At 35.7% G+C, this 18951-nt stretch overlaps 1 long non-coding RNA gene across 1 annotated transcript in view; it reads right to left on the bottom strand.

The window, feature by feature from the left end:
* Positions 1-332: 332 nt before the first annotated feature.
* LOC143389595 (uncharacterized) overlaps positions 333-18951 on the bottom strand; it is a 32978-nt gene continuing 14359 nt past the window's right edge. Inside the window, exons 2-3 of the long non-coding RNA XR_013090151.2 lie at positions 13559-13741; positions 333-663 (exon numbers count right to left, since the gene is read on the bottom strand). This is a non-coding gene — a long non-coding RNA (uncharacterized LOC143389595). The remainder of the gene's footprint in view (positions 664-13558; positions 13742-18951) is intronic.

Here is an 18951-nt window from a genome sequence, read left to right as displayed (position 1 = left end):
TGTAAACTTTCTTGCTCAAAACTAACATACAACTTTAATTTGGAAAACTTCAGTCCTAATAAAATGTTCTTCCAAATCTCATAATTATCTAACAAAGTAATATGTAAGAATCAGCAGTGTCTTTGAATCAATCAAATTTATAACCAAGGAGAATTGTCAAAATTGGGATGTAAGTTATCAGCTTAATATATTTAGTGTTTAATTAATGATATGAATTTATTTAAAAAATAATCCTTGTCTTAAACATAGAAATAATTAGGCAATAAAGACCTTCCTTAAAAAATAAACTTAACATTTTAATATGTAGTTATCATGACTAAATATTGACAAAATCTTAGCTCACATCAGTATAGTAAAATCAGAAAAATAGCCTGAAACATTCTTAATCAGTTACAATTTTTATAGTCAGTCCAGTACAAATAAATCTTTTTCTCAATTGTTTTAACTTTCTATATCATCTGTCTAGATGATGATATAAAAATCTTTCTATTTAGAAAAATATTTTTATCATTAAAATCTAGAATAGAAAGACCTTGTTTTACCCAATGATGATTTTTTTCTTCTTCTGAGGACCTCCAATGTGTGCTTCCTCTCCCTCTGTTGAAGCATCTTCTTTTCCTTTTAAAACTTTTCCTGGTTATACTTTCGAAGAATTTCTAAAAACTTTAGAATCAAAACAAGTTATCATACCTTGATAAGAAGAAATATCTTAATGAAAATATAGTTAAAGTACTTGGATATTTCTGTAGTCAGAATTATATCTGTTTATCATCTTATACAGTTTGTATAATAATATGAGATTACTTGATTGCTGTTTGAACTGTTGAATGCAAATATATATTAAAATACACTTATCTCAAATATCTGCAACTAAAAGGCAAAGCATCAAATACATGAATGTATAAGAAATGTATAAATTATGTGTTCTCTATTGAAGGAAAAACAATTAGATAAACATACATTAACTAAACAATTAGACATATATGCTAATTATTTTATAGGTTAACAACTATAGTTTATTTAAATACCTAGAAAAATATATATTAAGAATAAGGGCATAACTTATAATTGTATTAACTTTATGTAACCATGTGGTTCTTAAGATATTTGAATCCATTCAATTTACTTTTAACTAGGAGTGCACTCTTTCATGTGACATCACATGATGTGGCTGAAATAAGATCTTTGTGTATACATTTATTCATTTCTTGCAATTATATAGTCAGGAATGAGAATAAAGATTTCCTGATTATCATAGGAACATTGCCAGCTTTTCTTCCTGCTACAAGCAAATGCATCTTCATAACCTTCAAAATTAAAAGCAAAATATAAAACACATGTATTTTTTATAATTGTTATATTACCTCTGAAATTTTTCTTAATAATACAGCTATTAAGAAAAAATAGGTTACTTAGCTTTGAAAATAAGTTAGGCTCAAGGGCTGCAACTTAGAAACCTGTGGAATTAGATTTGCCCAAAAAAGATATTTTGTTAGCATTTACAGATGTTAACTGGCATCAGCTGTTAAAACTCATTTTTAAAGTGGGCTTTCTTAAATATGCAGACTCTGTATACTATTAGTAGCAGATCTGTGTGAGAAAGGAAGTACATGTTAGTGGCTGGAAGGCAGGACCAGAAGTTCTGAGTGACAGTGGAAGGACCAATGGGAAGCCCGTGAAAATTCAGGAGGTGAAACCAGAAGACTGTTCCTCCAGCCAGGAGATGGTGATGGAAACAGCATAGAGCTGGCTGCCCATTGTCAGGGCAAAGGCTCCTGGAGCTTTTAGCCACTTGCTTTCCATTTGATTTTTTTTGTATCAAAAAAAATTTTTTTTGGTGGGTTGTGGCTTGCCTTGTCTATGTGACCTGTGCTTGTAGCTTGTGTTCTCCTGTCTTTTGTACTTTTCCTTGCAGCATGTGGGACTTTAAAAGTGAGTTTTAACAGCAGGGTGGGCAGTGGCTTGCCTTGTCTCTGTGACCTGTGCTTGTAGCTTGTGTTCTCTTGTCTTTTGTACTTTTCCTTGCAGCATGTGGGACTTTAAAAGTGAGTTTTAACAGCAAATGCCAGTGTTACTATTAGATCTTAAGGTAAGGCAGTCTGTGTTTGGCACATAGGTCAGATTGTTTAATGGTTAAAACACTGCTGGCTGTGGGCTTAGTTATAGACCCCATAGGGAACTGCAGCTAAAGTCTTTTGTCCACAGCAGCTGAGTTATAGCCATTCTGATCCATAGGACAAGAATGTAGCAAAGAGGTTCAGTATAAACCTTCTGGGTATTCACAAAAATAATAGAAAAATAAAATTCACTTCTCCACAGGTAAAGAATCCTTGTATCAGGTCTCATCACACACACACACACAAAAAAAAAAAATTCCCCTTTTTCTCACTCTCCAAGTGCAGACTTCTACTACATAAACCACAAAACCCTTTACCTAATATTTCAAAATATAAAGATTCACAAAAACAATCCAAAGAAGTCAACAGAAGTACTTTTCCCATGGGAGAGGTCTGAAATTTTCAACATATCTTATGAATCAACTTAATAATTTTTTACATTTATTTAGGGTCTCTAGAATTGCAAAAATAATCTTTTTCATATATCTAAAGACAAAATATTCCCAAATATTAAAAAAGGTTAACATCACAGATTCTTCTTCTGTCTAACTCACTTATTTTCTACAATTCAGCCCACAATACTCTCAAATCCTAAATGTGCTTAACTTCTGGAGAGAAATTCCAGTCCCACTGAATTTCTAAAATTAACCTTGGAGTCCCTGCACAGGCCACCAATTGTTGCATTTCTCATAACTAAAACACTTAGGGTCACTCCAAGTAAACTGAACTGGGCTGCATGAAATAATCACACAAGAGACAGAGATACCTTTTACTTTGGGGCTGTAAAGACTCCTATGACCTTAACTTATAGGTCACTATATAGATATTATATTGACATTAAAGCCCACATGTCAACTATTATATCACTATTAGAGGCCACTATAAATATTAATATAAAGACCACAAGGAAGCTATTATATGAGTTTAAGGTGTTATAGTATAAATTTTACATTGATAATAAAGGCCACATTGAAGCTATTACATTACTTTTAGATGCTATTTTATGGATGCCTCTTAGTATTAAAGGCCACAGGAAAACCAGTAGGTCAGTTTTAGATGCTACTAATTATGTTTACTATACTAGTATTAAAGGAAACAGGGCATTTATAATATTTATTTTAGATACTATAAGGCAGATATTAATATTAAAAGTGTCACATCACCTATTATTTAATTTTTGATGGTATTGTATGGATAACAAAGTATTAAAGAAAAGAGGCTGATATTATATTAGTTTTTGATGGGATAGTAAGAATATCATATAGGTATTTTAGGCCATCAGGCAACTACTATATTATATGTTATAGTATATCTTAATAGTATTAGAGATCATAAGATAGATATTATATTAGTGTTAGATGCCATAATGTGAATATTATACCAATAATAAAAGCCAACTTCTTGCTATTGCATCAGTAATGTGATTCACATTACAAATGACTGCATTAACTATTCCAGGACTTTGTAAGAATCCATTTTTATTGATGCTTTATGTATCTATACAGTGTCTTTGGAAAGTAAAAAGGAAGAGTTCATTGTCTCCACTAATAATACCAGCCAAATAATGAAAAGGATTGCTAGTAGCTATCCTATTTTCTGCTGCTGTGGTGACATTGTGAACTTCTGACGTTCTCCAGGTTGCTGTCCCGCTGCTCATTCCAAATTTGTCAGGTTATTTGGCACCTGATCTGACCTCAGTGTCTACAATGAACTGCTGAGCTATGAAGTGCTTGATTTTTAGATGCTTTGCCAAATTCCTCCCCCCACCGCTACCACCTTTAAAATAACAAGGTCAATCACACAAAAGAAAGATGGCAGCATTTCAGGTGCAATGATGCTGATTATCAGTATAACACATATAGTTCAGAATGACATCAACTTGTCCTTGAAGACCATGGCAAGTCTAGCTGGAACTAAGATAATTTTTAAAAAGGCAGATATGAATGAAAGTATCCATTTTTTTTCTAAAGATACTTTATAAAATATGTAGGAAGGCACATTTTAAAAACTTGTTCTCAAGTTAGGGCAACTTAAACCAACATTGAAAAAAAACTTCAGGAAAACACTAATGTTAACATAGACTATAGCTAAATAAATTCTGAATTAATCAAACAGACATTCTTCCTAATGCAGTAAAATAGATTGTATAGTTAATATGAATCACTTGTGAGCAACATATAAGCAATCATTTGTGAATATGGTATACTAAGTTCCTCAAAGGGTTATCTTTTTAAAATTATTCATATTACAAAGAATTCCAGAAAACACTTTTGTTAATTATTTTAAAAAGGAGTGATTTCCACATATCTTCATCTCCTTCTCATTGCTTATAGTTTGTCTTCCTTAATTTTGTGGTAGTAATCCCTCCTTCTCATGGCAAGTTGTTTGCAAACTGGTCATGCTTACATTCAAATACTCTCTGTTTTACCTGAGTGTATCATATTTTTATCTGAGACATCCACAGTTAGACTAGGGTGATAAGAAAACAAAATGTCATATAGGTCTCATTCCTTCTTCACCAGGAATATAGAGAGACATGTTTAGACTTCTATGTAGAACATACAATGACTGCAAAGAATAAAATTAGTATGTAATATCAATTTTTATTGTCCACAGAAAGCTATTCACACAGTAATTTAATCTTCATTTGAAAACTCTTAAACACAGCTAGTGTTTTTTTTTTTTAAATTAAAAACAATTTTTGTTTATTGTAAGCCAGTTTTATGTGTAATATTGCAATATCTGAGTAGATAGTATATTGTAGACCTTTAAATTAAGAGAAATGTTAACAATCAGTTAACATGTATGAGGAAAATGACACTCCAAGAAGTGAATAATGCATCTTCAAATGTCAACAGATAGCTACTGATCATACCCAACATTACTTTAAGAGATTACTATAGTTATACTTGAAGGAAAATACAAAGCCAAACTTTAATATCATTTATTTTCTCTATCTAATTTTCACAAATGTTAGTTATCAAAAGGGGACTGAATTAAAAAAATTATCTCCTGCTTTTAGTAGAAAAATTGTTCTAAGTAATTAAAGTCATAGTAATTCAAATTAAAATATTTTTTATTGGTTTTTCTCATCCTACTTTTAAAGCCACAGGATTCGTGTAGCTGATGAGGTCTTCAGCAAGATACCAATACAATGCCAACATTATTCAGCAGAAAAGAATGTAATTATTCAAACCTAGAATGGTACCTTGAGTGATGTAATTAATGTACACTCAGCGATAGGGCATTTCAATTGCCTGAGATAATGGATTCTTTTAAAAAAAATGTGTTGGGTCATATATCCATTGTAATTAGGGCAAAGGAAGAGTCAGAAGAAAGTCAGATGAAAAGCATGTGAAGGATATTATGAAAACATTAACCACTCTGTTAAATCCTAATTTTCTCAAACATTCTTTCCTGTATGCTTCTATTTTACCTACTTATTTGAATCTTTTATCTGTCACTATCAGATATGGTCTCCTTGAGGGTAAGGACCATTATTTACCTTTTCATCTCCAGAGATAGTACCTGATATATTCAGAGTTCAGTGTGTATTTGCTAAGTAAATGAATGAATAAATTGAATAAATATAGTATACATTTACATATGAAGCTAAGCATCTTGAACTCTGTAATTACTTTTTACATACATCATCGTAGCCTAATCTTAACTGAAAATAAGAATCACCAAGGGAATTTTATTAAGAATCCAGCTTCCTAGGAATCTCTCTTGATCAGTTTTGGGTCTTAACTGGAAACCTGTTGAGATTAATAAAATTTATTAAAAGTGCCTCAGGGAGTCATAAGACCAGTTAGTTGGAATGATATAGATGATTCCATATTTAAGTTGTATATTTAGAAAGCAGGTAGGTCTCAAGAAAATCTAACAATTGTGTTTTCTTGAGGTGAGGATTTCTGTTTCCTAATTGGTCTGTCACTACAAAAGTAAACTACACTCCCTTCTTTAACTTCAGTGTAGAAAGATTATGATTTAAGAAAATAAATTTTATGATGGAAAAGATGAAGAATTCAATAGAATTCTTCTGCAGGGTGGCCTATGAGGTGCTGGCTTTTGAGAACAGAATACATGAGAACTGAGTCAGACAAATGTCAGTCTTCAAACAGGGTTACATAGAGAGTGGGTGGAGGAGTAGTTCTAATAATTGTACATTATGAACAGGTATTTTATGAGGATTTTGTATACACACTTTCTCCAGGAGTTTGCACAATCAATCTATTAGTTGGGCATTATCTCCATTTACACTGAAGAATCATAATATACAAAGGTCACTCACTCCATGGGGAGACTAAGCTAGATCTCTGAGTGCTATCTTGCTATCTTTCCCCCCCCCCCAACCTACTACAACCATGATTTTAAAATGACTGTGGATCTTTGGAAAGCAAGATTCACAGTTTCCTAATATATCAAATGCACACTGGAATTTTGTAGCTGTATTTTATATAGTCATTTCTATTGGGGAATAAAAAAAGAAGAAGGTGTGAGGGAGACAGTGAGAAACTTATAAAACTTAGTGCAATAAGCTATCTTAACTTCTCCTACCTCGTGCATATCTCCTATTTTAAACATTTTTTCTTGCACATAGATTCTCTTACCTCCTTGAATAGGTTAATTGTTTGAACTTTCTTACAACACTCTAAATTAGATTTTTGGGGGTCTTATTTCTTATTGAAGCAAGGGTCAAGCCTATCCCTACACCTGCTCAAATCCAGCACCATTGTTTTATCCTGAGTGCCTGGAATGCATTATAAACAGTGAGTATGATAAAAAGAGTTTGAGAAGAATGTAAGAAATGATGGTGTTAGGTAAGAGTTCAGAAATGCCAAGCTGGTGGAGGCAGGGTGTAAGAAGATGCCATTGGAGGACAAGACAGGCAAACAAGTCATCATGTCCCTGTTAAGATTAGTCCCATTCCCATGACAACTCCCACCATTGAGGGCTATCACCATGACAACTCCTGCCATAGTTTCTATACTTTAAAATGACCAATGGGGGTAAAGTGAGCTGTATTCTAAAGTAACCAATCAGGGAATATTGGACAATATTCTATTCAGGTATCATGAGGTAACCAATGAGAGCAAATGGGATACAGTCCTCAATCCAGTCCACATAGGGAAGAAAAGGCTTCACAGCTCAGTATATAAGATAATTCCCAGACACTGGGGTCTTGAGCCTCTCTTGCTTGGTGCACTGCACTCTACTTTATGAAATGCTACTTCTAACTTCAACTTTATTTAATTTGTACCTTGTCTGTTACTTCTTTGGGTCTTGCTCAATTCTTTTTCAGGACAAAAAGAATCTGAATCCCAACTGGACACCCTGATGATAAAAGTGCCACTTCTCAAAGTATCTATTCTAACCAATATTCTCATGCTGAAAATAGGTTTTTAAATCCATTTCTTTCATGCTTTCTGCAAATCATATGTTGTTACTTGCAGCATTTAATGAAAAATGTGACTTGGATTTGTTTAACCAACTATTTTTTTAAGTTGAATTTCAAACTACAAAGGTTGAATCTAAGGTTAATATATCAAGCCAGTGCTATCGCTGAATCCCCTTTATGCCTATAGACAATCCATATCCTTTATATGACCCTTGCAGAGAGTGGATACACAGCCAACTATTTGATTAAATCCTCTGTCGTGACCAAGAGTGAAGTCACTAACAAGGAAAGGAAAACAAGGCATGAGAGAAGAGCAATTGCACCCCATGTCAAGACATTCAGAAGGTGGATCAATACAATCTTCAAAAGCACCCACAAAAACAAAAATAATATTCTAACTTCATCCAAAATCTCCAGTCACCTCCGGCTAACAAAAGACCATATTCTACTACCCACAGCAGTAACTTTATGTTCCCTGCCGCTGTGGAAAATGTTTTATTGGATAAATGGGTCACACTGTGGCTATTGGATTAAGTAGTAGCTGCAGAATCCCAGGCCATCACACACAGGCAACTCTCCCGTTGGTATGCCTAGATAAGGTCTTATTCAATTTATGTCTTCTAATAATTTTTGAAAGTCGTTCAGTGATTTGAGTTGATCTACTTGTATTTGAATTTTTGGTGAATGCACCATGGTTGAAGATAAAAGAACTCCTAAATAATTAATTGGAAAATTTAATTGTACTTTATCTATTGCTATCTCTAGATTATAATTTTTTACTATATTTGTAAGTGTGGCATAATATTCTAGCAACGTGTTTCTAAGTTTATGTGCTAATAATAAATCATCCATATAGTGAAATATTTCTAAGTGGCTGGATTGCTTTGTTAACAAAAATTTGACACATAGTTGGGCTGTTAGCCATCCCTTGAGGGAGTACTTTCCATTCATATCTCAAATCAGGAACTTCATGATTTAGTGCAGAGATAGTAAATGCAAAACGTGGACTATCCTCAGGATGAATTGGAATTGAAAAAAAAAACAATCTTTAATATCTATAGCTAAAACATACCAGGTTTTTGGCAAAGCAGACTATTGGGAAATCCCTGATTGAGCAGGTCCCATAATAAGCATCTCATTATTAATGGCTCTTAAATCTTGCAATAATCTCCATTTACCAGATTTCTTTTTAATGACAAAAATGGGAGTATTATAGGGAGATATGGAAGGTTGTATATGTCCCTCCGTTAATTGTTGTTTGACCAGGTCATGGGCTGCTTGTATCTTTTCTTTACTCAGGGGCCACTGAGAAACCCATACTGGTCTTTCTGATTTCCAAGTAATTTTTATTGTCTCAGTGACCCCTTCTGAAAACCCAATCCATGTCTATTTATTCCTTGATCTATTTGAATTGGTGCTGCTATACCTTGTTCTTGTTCTCCTAATCTTTTTTCTTTCCTAAAACCTTGTCTAGCCCTAATAGTGGGTGCATTTGGATTGCTATTATTTTTTAATTGCAAACCTAATTGATCTAGGACATCTCATCCCCATAAATTTATAGGAAGATGATCCAATAAATATGGCTGTATAGTTCCTTCACATCCTTCAGGATCCTTCCAATCTAACACCATTGCATTTCTATGGGGATTAGTTGCCACTCCTAGGCCTCAAAGTGTTTGACTGGCTTGTTGTAATGGTCAATGTTTTGACCATTCTTGATGAGATATGATGCTAAGGTCTGCATGTGACCAGTAGCCCATTAAATTCATATCCTTGAATATTTAGTTTTAGCATTGGGCGAGAATCTAAATTTAAAGACAGCAGAGACCAATCTACAACTGTGGAGCCTAATCCCCTGGAACCTCTTTCTATTGTACTACTGGAAAATTTATCATGTAGCCTGGGTATTATTAATAACTGTGCTATTCTGTCTCCTGGTGAAATTACTGATATGCCCTTTGGAGAACTAGCTATAATTTTTATTTCACCTTCATAATCGGGATCAATTACTCCAGGACTTATCATAAGTCCTTTTGTAGTAGAAGAACTGTGTCCCAAAAATAAGTCTACGGTTTCTTGGGGAAGAGGTCCTTTTACTCCTGTGGGAATGATTTGAACTCCCATCTCTGGTGTTAGTACTGTGGTGGTGGAGGTGAAGATGCCCAACCCTGTGCTCCCTCTGGTTCATCTGATGAGAGATCTGATGGATAATGTGTCCTGGGCACTACCCTGATGGTATTGCTGGGTTCCTCCATGGTGTTTCTGGGTTCCTCCAGTGACCCATATATTTGAGGTTGTGGGCTATGTACTTTATAAAGAAAAGGGGTTTATATATTACAGTTTGGGAAGCTAAAAAATAAAAATCAGATGTTCTTATTAATTCAGCCTCTGATGAGGGTTCCTTCTTTGGCTATATAACATCATGGCAGATCGCATTGTTGCAGGAATACAAGCAAAAAGGAGAGATCACATGATGAGCTAGGAAGCCAGAGACTGTGGAGAAGTCTTACTCTTTCATAATGACTCTCAAGATGCAAGAACTAACCAGAGTCTCTTCTAAGGGCAGCATCTTCAGGTCTCCATTCCTGAGGGCAGTGTCCTCACTGACCTACCACTAGCTCCACCTCTTCAAGGTTCCACCATCCCCCATATCACCACACTCAGGAGCAAGCTTCCAACACAGGAACCCTGGGTGGACAAACCACACCTAAACTAAGCACTTGATAACTGAAGCTTTGCACTCAATGCACAAAACACTCACAGTGGGGAGAAAAATCTGGAAATCCTGCAGAAGCCCAGCAGATTGGAGAGGAATCAACATCCTATAAGCATCCAGAAAGTACAAAGGGAAAGAATTAAGCTTTAAGATGATAATAGTAGTTCTCAATTAATTTATTTGGCAATGATAACCAAACACCTTGCTGGCTTAGCTTTTACAGAGGAGCAGGGGAGGTTGGCTGCCTGTACATGGTTCCAGAAAAAGGAAAACATTAATGATAAAGAGGGAGAGCAACCAAACACATCAGAAATGAGTGCTTTTCTTTTTTAAGATCATCTTTTAGCTTTGATTTCAGTGAACCCTAAACAATGATCCAAGACATTACCTCTGTTCATCCTGATAAGAGCTGACAAGAGTCAGGGAGACCACTTGAAGCCCTTTGCCTTCCTGTTCCACTCTGACCCAGGTTGCTGACATGGAGATCTGCAAATGGATACAGGTCCTAAATGGCAGGCATCAAGCAGGGTGCCAGGACACAGAATAGAACCCTTCCCTCCAGGAGGCTACTGGAAGTGATGAAATGCAATTGATGACTTACACCCAATGGGACACTGCTTCACAGAATGCCATAGACCTCAGGAACATATCCAGCCATACTATCTAGACCCACCCTGCATGTCCAGGTAATGCAGTATACTGGTCACAACCAAAGACTGTGTCACAAGACTGCAGTTCAAATCTTAGCTCTGCCATTTACCATCTGGGTGATCTGGGTGGTTCCTCAATCTCTCCACATCTCAGTTCCCCATCTGTAAGAACTGGGGAGTGATGATGTCTACCCTCTGAGATTATAGTGGGAAGTAAAAGAATCTGTACATACAAAAGTAGCTCATATTGTGCCCTGGATATGTGACCACGTTCATCAATCTAACCCAATTAGCCCAATGTACAAAAGCACATTCATCTTTGCCCCATTTATCCTATCTCCAGCCAAAAGAAACATTATGAAAATGAACTTTTCCATCAAAACTTTTCTGCCAACTGAGTGAAACTAATCTTTAACTTCCACCTCCCAAGGGATGGCTGGTCTGAGATCTTTCCACCACTATGTAGATTTCTATTCACAGAGATTCCTTACAACCTCTTAGGGAGGTGTGATCCCGGCTAGAAGCCTCATGGTCCTGATAATAAAATTAAAAGGTCATAACTCTGGACAGCTCTGGTGGGGGACAACCGGCTGCTTTTGTGGATGAAGCAGCCACTGTTCACAGGAAAACGGCTGCCCCACATCCAACTGCACCCAAAAGTCCTACCTAGCACACCTATTGAAAACAATAGGCAATGCAGACATAGATGATTTTAGTAATCCATTCTCTCTTTAAAATGAGGCTTTGGGAGAAGAATAAGAAAAGGATGAGTTTTGCATTTTGTGTCCAGAACATGATGTGATGAAAGGAATACATGGAGCAGGTGACATGCGTATTTCTTCCACCATTTCTGGGAGCATGTTTTGAAACCCTAACATTTAGAGTATGGGGATAAAAATAGGTGTACCCTGGGTTTATGTATATAGAGATAATGCATGAATAGACCATATGGTGAATAAAAATATAACAGATTACTATTTTAAATAATGGATTGAATTGTTATTTTAAAAAATACATGAAATCTGGTATTCACATACAAACATTCAATCCAAGTAGTTATACATGTAGTGGTAATATTAGGGTTACTAATTATAACAAACTGTGTTTGAGTTTTGCTTCAAAAATGATGAAGGAATTCAAAAGTTATGTGATATAAAAGAAATCTCATGAAAAAGCAAGTAAAGCACAACATGGAGAAATACATGGGATCTGATACAGGGAGTGAATGAAAGTGAACCATATGCATATCAATTTGTGAATTGTGGATGAAATGATACATCCTATGAAGTATATATACTGAAGAAATAGGAATATAACAATTTTGAATAAAAATTTAATTCAAAATACACATCATGTCCCATATGAATATACTTTCATTGATGTTAAACTGGGTCACTTACTGTAGAAATATTAGGGTTAGTACTCAATATTCACTGAAGTTCATTTTGAGTATTCTGAAATGAATATGTATGTCAAGAAAAAGAATATTTCTGAAAAATATCTCCTGAAAAGTTGATTATAAATCCAAACAAGCAATAAATCGCATGCAAGCAAGGTTCCCAAAGAGTGGCGAAAGGTCACAGGAATCCAGGCCCATTGGGGTCTAAAATATGAGGTTCCTGTGAGTTTTGGCTCTCAACTGTAGCTGAAAAGGCTTTCACAGCAAAATCATGTGAAATCCTGGCTGAGATTCCCAGTGCTGTGGAGAAAGCCACCCTCGGCCTAGATCTCCTTTCCAAAGGCTCCTTTAATGCCCAGCCTTCTAAAATCCCAACACAATTCAAGGCAACAGTTCTCTGAGGTCAGTTCCAGAACTCAGTCTCTATTGGCATCATACCAGAGTTCAAGCTGAGGTGGACCCAGTCTTCTTTTCCAACCACCATACAAAAGACCACTATTCTAACAAAAAAACTCCCACATGGCCCTCATCTTCTTTCATACAGACACTCATCATAACAATCTGGCTGGGGTTTCTATAGGGTGAGCAGTCTAAGATGGTGTGCAAAGTAAGCTCCCATACCCATCATATGCCAAATGTCATGGTGGCCTGTACACCCTTCCTGAGAAACAGGATAGATATAATGGGCCTGTAGTTAATACTGCTCTGCTTGTCAAATTAAGGCCTCTTGCCTGCCTGGAGTAGATTCTTTATGTGTACTGGACTCATGAAAAAACCCAAACACCTGTGTGCTAGTTACTGGAGGGCTTGCAACAACTCTTTTGACCCAGAGGATCCCTGTTCTGACTTCATAGGGGTCAGGATCCTGATCAGAGGAAGGCTAGAGACTTCATCCAATAGTACACTTCTTTTTCATTCTTTTAGATTGGGATGGACACATGGGATTTTTCTGGAGTTTCCTGGGGTGCTGAGAATGTAATTCACAGCCACACACAGGGCCAAGAGTCTTATTCAGACACAGCTTTTACAAAGCACTTTAATTAAAAGGCACAGATTAGGCCTCTTCATTTCCATTTGAAACTGTTTTCTTGAGGAGTCCCAAAGGAGTGCCCTAAGGCAAACACCTCCCTGACATTCAGGGGAACAGAACAATAGGGAAGAAAGAAGCCTGGAGAAAAACTTTTCTTTAATTGAACACTGTGGCACTGACAGCTCCTAATCATGCAACTTGGGTTACTATCTATCCAAGCAGGGATTCTCCAGAGAGATCCTTACCAGTCATGCTAATTTTTGAGTTTTCTGACATGCTTGGCATGCCCTTCAGGAATCCAGTACATGGCCATGTCACAGAGCTTGAATGCGGTACACATCTTGGACACAAAACCACGAACCCCTTCAGAGAGTGGCCAAAATTCAGGAAGAATACAGGAACTTAGGATCTTGGTAGGTGTTGCCCATCTGCAAGGCAAGCAGCATTCCATTCATAAATTGGCCATGAGGAGTCCTGCAAAGATTTGCACTAGACAGGACAGAGTCACGGCTGCATTCTTTTCTCTACTCTCTTTAACCACAAACCCAGTGGAATCCACTGACATAAAAAGGCTCACTAGTTAACAGTCCATTTCAAACCAACAACAACAACAACAAAAAAAAATGTTTTTCCTTCATGTTCTCAGAACATGAGACAAAACGACAAATTGAAACACACACCCACTGAGACAAACAAACCACCCCTGTATTTGGTTTGCATCTATCCACTCTGTCCTCTGACTGGTGGGTGAAAATATGTTCCTCAGCAGTGGCCGGTCCTGTCTCAGCTCTGGTATCATTGGCCATCTCTGTGTAGTTGTCTGGAGCCAGCAATGAGCCAACACTTCTTTCTCAGGAAAGGCCCCTGTTGAGACCATTCAAGGCATTTGGCTATCCACACATCACTAGGTACCAACAAAGAATGACTCTGGCCTTGGTACAGACAATCAAGTGAGCCCACTGGGAGTGGAACTGCCTCTGGATGCCTCGCCTCCTGGATCCCAAGTTCAGAGAGTTCCATCACCAAGGAAGTGAGGTGAGGTCACTTCCTTCAGGGAAGTGAATGAGGTCACTGCCTTGGCAACCACTTTGTCCTAACAGTTGTTTCCAAGGGTTTCATGAGATGGAGGCTGCTGAACTTCCTGTGACATTTTCACAAGACATAAAGGTCTATATACCCTAGGAGCCCGGGATCAGCAATCCACACAGACCTGATTGTGTCCATCTTCCCTGCATTGAGAAGAGAGAGGCTGATTCAGCCTCATCTCTTCATCCTGACTGGGTTCTTGGCCATGGAAGATGACTTTAGACCTCACAGGTCCTACTTAGCTGCCTACATTTGCTCCAGGGATCATTTCTGCATCTACCTTTGAGCTTCTCAGCAGCTGTAGGATTCCCTACACACCTGTATTGCAAGATCAACTCAGGACCTGCTGTTATGTGAAAATAGATCGAGGTAACAGAGTATGGTTAAGGGTCATATCATGTTCGATTTGGGTTAGGAGTCATTCTGCTGGATGAATACGGGTATTGGGCAACTAGGATATTTATACGAATGTAAGGTGAAATGTAAGTATGAAAATAGAAAACTAGGTAAGATCTGAAGCACACAAGTTCGTTGGGCCCTTGATTTGAATACATAGTTTTGAATTATGTTCTGCAGAGATGAATCCTCTAAATCCATAGATAATGGCCAAGATCTTGTACCTGGTACTACTGAATGTAAAAGAGAATTTGCAGTGAAATAGATTCCAGTGTAGGGTAAGGAAGAATAGTGAGTTTAGGATTGGGACCAAAGGCCCTTTTTGCAATTCAATGAATTTCTATTAATGTGTAAATGGGAATGTCAGCACACATGAAGAGTCAGTCACAACAAGGCACTTTGGGAAATAGATATCAATAAGGATGTTTTGAAACCCTACCATTTTAGAGTTTGGGGATAAAAATAGGTGTACCCTGGGTTTATGTATATAGAGATGATGCATGAGTAGACCATATGGTGAATAAAAAGTATAACAAGTTACTATTTTAAATAATTGATAGAATTGATATTTTAAAATTTTCATGAAATCTGATATTCACAAACAAACATAAAATCCAAGTAGTTATACATGTAGTGGTAATATTACGGTTACTAATTATAACAAAGTGTGTTTGAGTTTTGCTTTGAAAACAACATCTCTAGCAATTAAAGAATTGCAAATCAAAACTACTCCAATATTAATCTTACTCCACTCAGACTAAAAATTATTAAAAATACAAGCAAAAATATGGTTTGGTGAGGATGTGAGGAAATAGGCCCACTGTTACAGTGTTGTTAGGACTCTAAATTGGTGACACCAGTCTGGAAAAGAATAAAGAGATTCCTTAGAAAACTTGGAAAGAAACCAAAATTTACTCAGCTATCCCACTCCTCACTTTAGACCAACAAGAGCTAAAAACAGCATAATACAGAGGCATATCCACATCAATGCTCATAGCAAAACAATTCACAATAGGTAAAGTATAGAACCAATTTATATGCTGTTCAATAGATGAATGGATAAGGAAAATATGGTCTATTTACACAGTGAAATGTTACTGAACATTAAAAGAGAATAAAATTATGGAATTGGGAAGTAAATGGATGGAGTTAAAGAATATCATGTTAAGGTAAGTAAGCCAATCCTCCCAAATCAAAGACCTAATGTTTTCTCTGCTAAGTGGATGGTGATCCACAATGAGGAAAGTGGGAGGTAGCATGGAAGAAATGAAGAAACATTTTATAAGACAACAAGGATGGAGGTGATGGGAGATGGTATAGAGGTAGGTAAGTTGGTGTAAGGAGATGAAAATCTTGTTGTACACAAATTAGAGGTTCATGGGTTTTGTAACTATACTTTCTGTACAACAAGAGAAATAAAATTGTGTGCTATAAAGTGAAATGCATTCTGCTCTATTATCAAGTTACAACATATTAATAAATTAATTGATTTTTAAAAATTCAGGAAAGAGACTTGCCTTTCCCTAGATCTATATATAAACATATATGTGCATATATATGTATATATTCTATATATAACATGTACATATTTACTGTGTATAATTTATGAATTTTTTTTATATTTCTATCATTTTTTTAAAGAAATGACAACAGAAGCATTACAATTCTTATTTAATGTATAGAACACAATTTTTCATCTCTGGTATATATATATAAAGTATAGTGATACAAATTTGTGTCTTCGTACATGTACTTTTGATGATGGTCTCTATCACATTCCACCATTTTTGCCCCCTTTATTTTCCTTCCAACCCTATTCTTTATTGAGAATCCATCTATTTCTCTCATGCTCCCCCTCCCTACCCCATTATGAGTCACTCTCCTTATATTTTTTTTTGGAGTTGGCTAACATCACTTAGCATTATCTTCTCCAATGATATCCATTTACCTGCAAATGCCAGATATGATTATATACCTAGGAGACTCAAAAAACTTCACCAGAAAACTTCTAGAACTAGTAAATAAATTTAGCAAAGTAGCAGGATAAAAAATCAACACCCTTAAATCAAAGGCATTTCTGTATATCAGTGAAAAATCTTCTGAGAAAGAAATGAAGATAGATAACTACCCCATTTATAATAACTTCAAAAAAATAAGATACTTGGGAAGCAACTTAATAAAAAAGGTGAAAGACCTAAACAAGAAACACTACAGAACCCTAAAGAAAAAATTTAAAAAGACCTTAGAAGATGGAAAGATCAACCTTGATCATGAGTAGGCAGAATTAATATTTTCAAAATGACAATGCTACCAAAGCACTATACAGATTTACTGCAATCTGATCAAAATATTAATGGCATTCCTCACAGAAATAGAAAAAGCAACCATGAAATTTATCTGGAAAAATAAGAGACCAAGAATAGATAAAGTAATCCTCAGCAGAAAGAGTGAAACAGGTGGTATCACTATACCAGACCTTCAGTCATACTACAGAGCAATGGTAACAAAAACAGCATTGCATTTGCAAAAAAAAAAAAAAAAAAAAAACAGACTGCACACAAATGGTATAGAATAGAGGTCACAAAGACTAACCCCCAAAATATAATTATTATATATTAGACAAAGGTGTCAAAACATGCAAGGGAGAAAAGATAGCCTCTTCAACAAACTGCTATCTCTCACCATGCACAAAACTCAACTCCAAATGTATCAAGAACCTAGGAATTAAACCCAAGACTCTGTGTCTAATAGAATAAAACACAGGCTCTAATCTTCATCATGTGGGATTAGGCCCCAATTTCTTTTAATAAGACACCTATAGCATAAGAATTAAAACAAATAATCAATAAATGGGATAGAATCAAACTAAAAAGTTTATTCTCAGCAAAAGAAACAATCTGTGAGGTGAAGACAGAGCCTAGCTTTTAGGAGGAATATTTTACGCCTCACATATCAGATAGAGCACTAATCTCTAGGGTACAAAAAGAACTCAAAAAACTAAGTAAATAATAATAATAGTGATGATGATGATAATAATAACAATAATAATAGTAATAATAATAATATTAATAACCCAATCAAGAAATGGGCCAAGGATCTGAACAGAGAGTTTTTAGAATAGAATATACAATCAATCAACATTTTTTTATTTATGTGATTGATTATGATCCTCCCTTTTCAGGAACAGTTCTGAAAAGGTTCAGTTTCTAAGGAAGGGAAACATGAGCAAGAATTATTCTCAATTCTCCTTTATAAATTATCAAATACAATTATCTATGTCATTTTCTAAACATAGCTGGACCTGGGAAATATAGGTTTGGGACAGAGAACATTTTTATTAGAAACACAGTGTAAAAGAAAGAAAAAAACATAATTATATGTACCACATTGAACCACAAGAGAAATGGAACCTGGAATTCAGAAAAGAAAGATTCAAACTTTTATACTTGGGAATGTGGATGACATGGATGCCTAAAGTGAAAAGGTTATTACAAGCTTTTGAAAGAAAATTCATGTGAGTGGCAGATAATGGTTAACCAAATAGACTCTGCACAGTGTATTCCAGGGGCTTTGCCAGCTGTGCACTATAGAACATACAGGTATTCATAGCCTCCATGAAGAGCATTATTCATCTGTGCCCTCTAAAATTATTCCGATAGAACAGATGGAAAAACATGGGTATCTGGATACTAAGTGGCAATTCAGCAGCCCACAGAAAACTACCCAGAGACAGAACTGTATGAAATTTCTTCAAAGACCCTCAATGTAGTTTTAGCTCTTAACACAGGGATGTCAGTCTGGAAAAATATTATTTTCTCTCCATTTTGAAGAGAGTGCATTGACAGTACATTTCAGGGGCAACATATATACATTTTTTCTTTAATGTTAAGAAACTCTTCAGAAACAGAGCTCCCAAGACAGATTTCTTAGAAGGGTAAATGCCTGGAGATTACAAAATAAAAAAAAATAAAAATAAATAAAAAAACAAACATCAGTGGCCCTGAGTGACTCAGTAAGGAAATAAATCTAAAAGGCTTATTAGAAACTGAAAAGCCAAAAAGTAACTATGTCTAAAAATAAATATGTTCACTAGTTGCTATCTCCACAACATGTCATTAAGTAAACAACAAATTATGTATGAATACTTTTGGATTGG

Source organism: Callospermophilus lateralis, unplaced genomic scaffold (assembly GCF_048772815.1).
Source record: "Callospermophilus lateralis isolate mCalLat2 unplaced genomic scaffold, mCalLat2.hap1 Scaffold_63, whole genome shotgun sequence".
Taxonomy (NCBI): Eukaryota; Metazoa; Chordata; class Mammalia; order Rodentia; family Sciuridae; genus Callospermophilus; species Callospermophilus lateralis.
Note: the sequence above shows the minus strand (reverse complement) of the source record. Positions and strands in the feature narration are given on the sequence as shown.